Below are 9,677 nucleotides of genomic sequence, written 5' to 3'. Positions count from 1 at the left end.
AAATTAACAAAAAAATTATTGACATTATATTGATTGAAGGACATAACCCATGGCAACTACATACTTCTGCAGTTCTAAAAGAAATATTTGGATTCCGTCGCATAAAACTCATCATCCAGTGAGAGGCAGACGATAGAATATTCGAGAACATTTAATCAAATAGTTTGCGAAATTCGCTTCTTGACCTTCACTAAAAAAATGATTGACGGCATAATTAGGTGTATATATAAAAAATTCATTTACATTTTCTGTAGTTTTCTTTACGTATCTGGAATAAAAAAGACAACATATTATAACAATTTTTACATGAAAATATTTAGTCCGGAAGGTGTTTCTGTTGTTCCTGTTGTTGTAAAATAACACTTGATACCTTTTGACATTATTGCTTAAGCAACAAAAAACTAAATAAACCAGAAAAAATGCATTTTTTCAAACAATTAATTTTTTTATATTCTTTACAATATTTCGAATAAAAAAAGTCCGTATACTCACTATCGTATCTCCAACTCATTTATTATTTTGAATTAATAATCGCTGGAATTCCTAATTTCCTTGAATTAAACAATATACCTAAAAAATCAAAATTATATAATTTTTAAAGAGCATTTCAACCATATTAAACAAAATAGCCTGAATAGATTTGAAAAATTTTGTTTTTCTATATGTTTTATTCACATTTTTCATTTTTTATTCACACTTTCGAGAGAGAAATTGCATACTTTACGGGCTTCATTTTAGGTTTATATTTGGAGAAATTCAGATCAATTTTTATATGAACCGTTAGATTACTCTTATTTTGGTTATGTTCTAGGTGATAACCAAATAAAATCATTGTTTGTAACAAAACCACTATTATCTGAAAGCAAAACCGTGCAATTGTAGAAAAACTAAGGCTAGCTCGTGTCAAAAACTTGACGTTTATGGCGTTATGCGGATGCTCTAGTGAATATTGCTAAAATCGATGTAGAAATTAATAAAGTGTGTAAACTATGATTTTATGTAAAAATTTGATAACTAATTATTATCATAAAAAAGAATTACCAAGCATTTAAAAAATTTATTACTTATGTTGCGTACTTTGCTACAAACTAAAAACCACGTAAGCCAGCTGTGTTCATTATAACAGGTAGATATTTTTCATAAATAATAGATCTATTGGTCTTCTTTAATCTCATTGAGAAATGAGTTTTAAAATAGATCCTGATAATGATTTCTGACAACTTCAATTACCGAAAAAGTTATCTAAAGTGTCTTAAAAATGAAAAAAAATCTCATTACATCAAACTATAAATTGAGAAATTCAATAGATTCATATTAGAAACAATAATAATATTTTTTTACGTCCATTATAATATTCACGTTTTTTTCATTCATTTGCATTCATAAAGAATGTAATTTCTGAATCGGTCAAAAAGCGTGAAAAAAAGTACCAAAGCGGTTCATTTTTTCACGCTTTTGTTATAATGAGAATGAAACTCTATTTAGATTAATTTATATATATATATATATATATATATATATATATATATATATATATATATATATATATATATATATATATATATATATATAGTTAAAAAATACTATAACAAATATCAAAATTTCGATTCGATTTCGATTATTTAGGTTTATTATTTAATTCAAGAAAATTAGGATTTTAGGCGATTCTCAATTTTAAAATATTCATAACAATTAATGGGTTGGAGATACGATAGCGAGTGTAAGGACTATGCGAAATATGAATATGAAAAAATTAATTATTTCCAAAAAATGCATTTTTTCTGGTTTATTTAGATTTTCGTTATTTAAACAATAACGTCAGGTATTAAGTGTCATCTTACACTTTTATAAACACCTCCCAGACTTTAAAAAAAATAATTACGAATTAAAACAATTTTGCAAACGAATGAGACACTATGCTCTGGTCTATTAGGTATTCCATGTTTTGCTAGTGCTTGGTACATGTGTTTTCTTGATATTGAATCATATGCCTGTTTAAAGTGAACTGTTATCATTATTACCCACATGTATATCTAGTTCCAACTGTTTAGTATAAAAATTAACTATAATATGGGATACGTCTCATTGATCCCCATGTCTCATTGTTATCCACTCTCTTCTATACTTTGAGCCATCATGTTTTATGGACATTATTGTTTTCCAACATCGATTAAGATGCGTTTCATTCGTGAGACAAATTTTTTATCATAGTTCCAAACCATTTTTAACATAGTTGATTCCATTTCTTCACATTGAACTCTTATTTATCTCGATACAAATATTATGCGGTACAATCTTGATTGATATCACCTGTATTTATTATCAAAATACGTTATAATCTTGCTCCCCGAAGATGACAAAAATTTTCAAAGATGCTTACAGAAAGAAAAATTATTTCAATATTTACTGATCTAATCGAAATCAGAATGTTGCTTAGTATGTTTGATCAAAATTCAACAAGTTACTGCGTTATTTTAACTAAAGGATTATTTTTAATATATATTTTTTATTTTCATCATGTGATTGTCACTTCATTAGCTAGTAGGGGAGTTTACCTAAAAAGTGATAAAGTGGTTGAACGGGATACCCTCAAGTGATGAGTAATCATCAACAGTTTCAACCAATACGCAAATTGTGAGTTTTTAATGCATTTTTTGTAAAAATTTTAATATACGAACATAAGCTTTTTGTCTTTATGGTCAATCAGGTGACGGCGATATTTTTTTTACCAATAGCGAAGACATAAGCGACCCCTTAACGAATGAATATGGTGGTAAAGTGGGACGCGGAATGTGCTTATAAAACGTGATGTATCCCATTGTAGAAATGTTATGCACGTCTACTATTTCAATTTCAATATGATAGCAGTGGACATTGTTGTTTAATTTTGAATTTCAGATTCAAGTTATTAGCAAATATCGCAACTCGTCAGTCTTGGTCCGAAGAAGGCATGGCGAGAGAAATTAAATGCAGCGAAAGTTTTTTCTGTTTTAAAAAGCACCCTTGAGAGGAGAGAGTGAAAAAGTTAAAATAAAAACATTATCGGCTATGAAGAAGGTTTGGGAAGTCGACAACGAACTTTTTCGCGTTAAATGGAAGAGCAACTACTTAAATACGTAGACACTATGGAGAGCATGCTATTTGTATTAACGTCTACAGATGTGCGTAGGTAGGCGTTTCAGTTAGCGGAAAGGAATAATTTGAAATATTATTTTAATGAAAATGAAAAAATGGGTGGCTCGGTTTGGATTCGATCATGAATGAAAATAAATCACCTCTCCTTGAAGAGACCTAAGGTAACATCAAGAGCTCACGGTGAATTTTTTTATTTGCTAGAGTCCCTGCAAAAAATATACGCGTATGCACCATCTAGAAGATTCAACGTCGATGACACTAGCTTAACAACTGTCCACCTAAAATGATTGTAATGCAAGATAGGAATCAAGTAGGAACGTTAACGGGAAATACTATGCATGTAATATGAGTACTGTTTCACATATGATTATTTTACCAAAAATTCGCGCCAAGGAAGACTTTTCAATTGTACTACCCCCTTAATCCATAGCTACCTATTATTCTTCTGGCTGGATACATCTGGATCTCTTCGTGATTCAACCATTTTTTCACAATCAACCGATGCAACGCAAAAAATCCTTCGTTCCTTATAATGGACCGCCACAAAACTCATACTCCAAACATCTTTTGATAGAGAAAGCCATGGATCATATGTAATCATCGCATGCAACCGCTAGACGTTTCTTCTATGGCTCAATCTATGGACATTCTACAACCAAGTGGTGGAAATATTTCTAAGGAACAATTTAGTTAGGGTCGTCATAATTTCCTAATAGACAGATTATTTGGGAAAGCCTTTTCAAGAAATACTAGAAATAGAACCACCATTAGCAATCAGACACCAAAATAGTTTTTGCATTATTGTAAAGTAGATTTTCTAAGCAGCAAACCTGGTGATCAGTGGAGTCGGTGCAATTCTATACTTGGAACATTATTCTATTCTAGAGATACTACTGACCCAGTTTTAGATATATTTTCCTCAAATGGGAAATTAGTATGCCACAAGAATTATTTTGTTTTTGCTCTATGTTTGATACTTTCATATGTTATGTTAATTTTTTGAATAAATTTACGTTTGATATATATCATGAGTGTTTTCCATGACTTTGTACTTGAAATTTTTATTTAAACTAGGTCCAAATCTTAAATATCCCATTCTAGGTAAACTTTTTTATTTTCTTACACTGCTCTTAAATTTTTGTCTTACATAGAAGTGCTGATTCTCATGCTCTGTGCCTAATCCACCTACAATAAAAAATTTGCAGGTATGAGCTTAATTATTTAAGATACTACCCTTAAATTTAACCTTTCTTCATCGACAATGTAACATTTACAATGCTTCTAGAAACAAAGATTATGTGGACTCTGCTAACTAATGATTCACTCCACAAATGACTTCAAAATCCAAAAAAATTATTAACAGGTTCAGACTATCAGTTCCTAGCTTGCGTCTATACATGCTAAGTTACAATTTGAGGATGATAAAAAATTGTTTTGACCACTTCAGCGGCTCAAAGTATACTAACTACTTATGTCAAATACCGTTGAATGTTGTTAATAACATTAACTTTGACCTACAGTCCTTGGACTATGGTAGTAGCTGCTATTTGTGAACAATTCTTCACACGAATCAATAATAAAAAAAATAAAGAAATTTTTTTTCTAGGTCAGTTTCCAAATCACCATTTGGACAAAATAGGAAAGTTATGATGAATTTTTCTAAAATGTGAATTCGCAAATTTACCTTAGGTAGTGGGGATACAAGATAAATAAAATTCTTTATCCAAATATCAAAAAATGTATTCAGCTGAATTTCAATAAATCGTTTTAACACTATTGATTATGATTTCCAAGGTAAGCTTTGTGCAAGATCATAAAAATTTGGTGCTGTATGTAGATTTTACAAATAGAAAGAGAAATTTATTCCATGCATTGATTCATAAATAACAAGTAATATAAACATAAAATTGTAATAAATATATTATTATCTTTCCAAGAATTTACAATAAAACTTGATTCAGATTATTATTAACCATGATAGACTAGGTTTAATAAACAATACAGTGAACTATTTTATTGAAAAAAAGTAAGAATATAACATTAATTTTGAATTAATATTTTTGAAACCGCTGCAGCGCGCTGTTCTTGTCTAGCGATGTCTTTATTCCAATTACGAATTTATAATTGTTCTGTCTTAGCCTGCTAAATGTCAGAAATAGTTTAAAACCGTTGTTTCCCTTTTAGCACGTTTCTTGGTTTATAAAAAAGCCAGATGCCAAATCTAGAGGCGGATGTAGACAGGTAGTACGACGTTTAGCGGCTAAGAACTCGCGAATCTAAAGAGAACCATTATCATGATGAAGACGAAAAGCATTAACTCAATTTTCATTTCGAAAATCGTTTATCAAACATACCAGTTACCTGTTTGCCTATTTAACCCTTTCGAGGTCAACTGCGCAGAAGTGATTTTGAAATTTGTCTTTGCCTCAAAATTTCTTTATCATATTTTTTTAAGATTTTTGGTACCGATATACATACATATATATTTTAAATTTTAAAAATATATCCATTGGAATTGACAAAACGGCTTTAAAGAAGTAAGATTTGAATATGAAATAAACGAATAAATTTGATAAAATCAGAGAGTGATATTTCATAAAATAATTCCGGCTCTTAATAAAACATATATAAACTTAATACAAAAAGTATGAGATTTGTGTACAGTATTCCAGTTAACAATGTGCTGCCTCCTTCTTTTCTGGAAGATGTCCATAGCCATCAAATCTAAATTCATTCAAAGGTTTTGTTTTTGCAGTGAGGTATCGCCTTGAGAAGGACGTCCACGTTACGGGGATTCGTCATGTAAAATTAAGTACTCTACGATAATTTCTTGTTTATATTTTTTTTTTTATATATAATGTCGGAGAAGGCCTTTTTATTAATTTGCTGGCTCACTTTTAGAATTCTAGAAATTTCTTTCTGTTATAAATTCGTGCTTGTTTAGCGGCGAGAGTCAGTTTATAATTCTAAGTTATAGTAAACGAAACGACATAGGTGAATTTAAGTTATGAATATTTAATTATATTATATTTAATTATATAACTAGTAGTAAGTTAATTATCATAGTGTCTAGTGTGAGTGTGTAAATAAATTAAGTAAGAGACAGTATAATTCGACCCCACCGTTAGAAAGAGTTTAAATAAATAAGAAAATCATTACAATATATTAAACAAAAAGAAAACTCAATTTCACCAGCCGACAATTAAATTACTTAAATAGTAGTTTGAATGATATTTTTTACGCAATATGTACGGTTCTCATAACAGTACTTGCTGTTAACAAAGAAAGAAAGAATAGAAAAAATGTAATCTTAATTACTCAGAATCGTTACCGTACCAAGAACTGTTTTTTGATGGGTTGGAACGAACCTAATATTAAAATCATTGGTCAATAAATAAAAATTATTAAATAAGAACTTATACTCTTCAAATAGAGAAACATACTTCATCATTACCAAAATTCGTCTTCATTTCCCTTCCTTATTAAACAATGACATGTGTTACACTTGTTATTATTTCACAACATATCAGATCTCACGTTTCAAGCAATGACGGCTCTATTCGGCTCTATTCACTTATACAAGGTGATTCATTAAGAATGTCCAATCTCTGAACTGTAGATTCTAGATCTCAAAATATGATGATTCTACTCAACATGCCTTATGCAAATATTGCTAGTTTCCGAGATTCCGAGATTCAAAGTTTGAATTTAAATTTTGATTTTCGCAATAATTTTTTGTTTTCATAATTTCTCTTTGAAAATTGGCAATTTTACGTTTTTTGACATGAGGAATCATAATTTGCACTCTAATTTAACATTGCTAATAGAGGGCGCTAGTTACACTTGTTTGTGTTAATTAAATCAAAGTGAACTTTTTGGGCTCAACTTACAACTGAAATAATAAAAAAATTTTAAAAAGCGTTAAATTCTACAAAAAAAGTTACTCTTCTTTGATTCGTGTAACTCAATCGGTTATCGCGTTATTTGCTTCTAAAAGCAAGCAATAAATTTTAATTTTCTCATAAAAAAATTTTATTCCTTAAATATGTAATAATAACAAATTTGTAAACAAAAATAAAAAACTTCAAAGCAAATGCTCAAAATGCTCACCACTTACTTCAATACACTTTATGATCCGCTTTCGTAAAGATCTCTTAATATCAAATAATCCTTGTCTATTATTTTTAATTACATCCCGGCTTCTTCTATATTCCGTCGCAGTTGTGGAAAAGAAGTAATTTTTTCTTTGTAAACTAATGCCTTCTTTGCGACCAAATTAAAAATCCAAAGGATTTAAATCAGGGCCTCTTGGTTGCCAAGCAAACTCACTTCCACGACCAATCCATCGATGCGGAAACTGTTCGTTTAAGTCAACAATTATAAAATATGACATATTCCATACAGCTTCCCATTATTGTGAATTTTAAACTGTAATTTCAGCAGGGAAACGAGCGAACTGTGTAAAATGAAAATTTTGTCCGCAGTGCAGTGCTTTGTCGAATGACATTTTTAATTTTACTTTTGAACCGTTGGCAAGTGACACAGTGAATTTGGGAGAATTGTAGAATTTTTTGTGAGTTTGATTATTAATATTTTATTTGATATTAAATAATGAAAAATATTTCAGTAAAAAAACGATCATGGGAACATAACTTTCCTTAAAGTTGCAGAAATAGCTACATAAATTAGTGGAAATTCACTGCCATTGATGTCAAAGAAAGAAGACATACATATAGAAAATTCATAGACTGGTAAATGAAAAACAAAGTGAAATCCTTTTTCTGCGAATGTGTTAGATAACAACTTATTTTGGTAAGCTCTGTAACACATGAAAATCCATAAATTCTATGCTCTGTGGAACGCTATTAGCAAAACATGATGTTAACATTGCTACTTATTGCTAACTATTGCTTGTTGAAAAAATAATTGTTAATTACATCGCAACAAATTCTAACCAGTGTACAGTGGTTATTGTTAAAAACTGAATTATTTTGTTAAAATATATCAAAATAACAATAGTTTATTATAATTTTTTTGTTTGTTTTATATAAAAATTATAAAATATCCTCGCTATCACTCGTTGTGAATTTAGTTAAACTTTCTTCTTCCGATGAGAACATAATTCATTCACAGATGCTTTCTGTAGCAATTTTCTTACGCTAGTAATAACTGAATCAGATGACACTGGTAAAACACTAAAAATATCTGCATTAGTGAATTGCCTTGATGCTTTTCCAGAGTGGCTTCTTCGATATACTTTCAAATGTTTATTTCTAGAATTTTGTTCTTCTCCGGATAGTTGCCCTATAGAAAGAATTACAAAAGAAATCACACGTGGTCCATTAATTGATAAATTGTGCATTGTAATTGACAAATAATACAACAAATAATGTTCCATGTACAGTTTAGCTGATTTTTTTCTTTAAGTTCTCTCCCTACTGACTTCATTATGCCAAGCAGCATTTTACGCCAGAAGTGTTGTCCATTCTATTAGTGATTTGCCACCTTTTCGAAAATGCGAAATACAGCTGAAAAATGCTACGTTTCCCAGATTTTAAACTTTCTTCAACATGTCCTTCATATATGAAATGATTGCGGACAATATTCTGTACATAATGAAATTTTTCCGTAATATTTTTCCCTTGTTCTTGTCAAATGGTAAAAAAATTCTATTATTTCATAGAAAAAGCTGTAAAGTGGAATGAAATATCCATTACATAAAAACTACGATATTTTCAAGAGAGGAAAATATGGGCAGCTAATTTTTTTCCAGCAGATTCTATATACTATGCTCTTTTATTTAACCCGGCATCAAAACAGTGACATTTTTTACTATATGGGTACGGTGAAAGTAGTGTTTGATAAGATAAAAAGCAAAAACCATAGCTTTAGGATGTAGAAACGTAAAAGAGCTTGAACCCGTATATTGCTGCTCTGTTAAAACTCGCCACATGGATGAATGAATGTTTTGATAGGAGATACAGTGAGGATTGCTAATTCCACCCCCTTTCAAGGGTGATGTCTCTGGAAATTTTGTTATGAGAAAGACCCTTCACAATTTCATACAAGAAATTTTGTCGCATGAATTTAGAAACACCCGGTAAATACGAGGTAGGAGAGTTAGGAACATAGTTAACAAAAGATCCTAAAAATGTAGAAGAGAGTGCAAAAAGTAAAAAAAGTGTCTCAATAAAATATTTAAATCAATTCTCCCCAACATTGCTGTATCCGAACTATCTAAAGTTGATAACTTCAATTAGAATTATTGCTATATGGATTCTTTTACATGTTTTCAAATTTTTCTTGAATTATCTATATATTACTCACATTACACTATATTATAATGAAACACTAGTGGATATATAGATAGAATAAATTAAACAGTTCCGAAGATACAGTCTACAAAACCCGAACTAATTTTTGGAAAACGAAACTTCGGTAAGCTACAACGTAGGTTTAAAAATATTTTTAATCATGAAAAAGCACAAGGTAAAATCGCCACAATAAAAAAGAATAAACTGGAACTGTGTAGTAAACAAAAC

This window comes from Diorhabda sublineata, chromosome 3 (assembly GCF_026230105.1).
Source record: "Diorhabda sublineata isolate icDioSubl1.1 chromosome 3, icDioSubl1.1, whole genome shotgun sequence".
Classification (NCBI taxonomy): Eukaryota; Metazoa; Arthropoda; class Insecta; order Coleoptera; family Chrysomelidae; genus Diorhabda; species Diorhabda sublineata.
Note: the sequence above shows the minus strand (reverse complement) of the source record.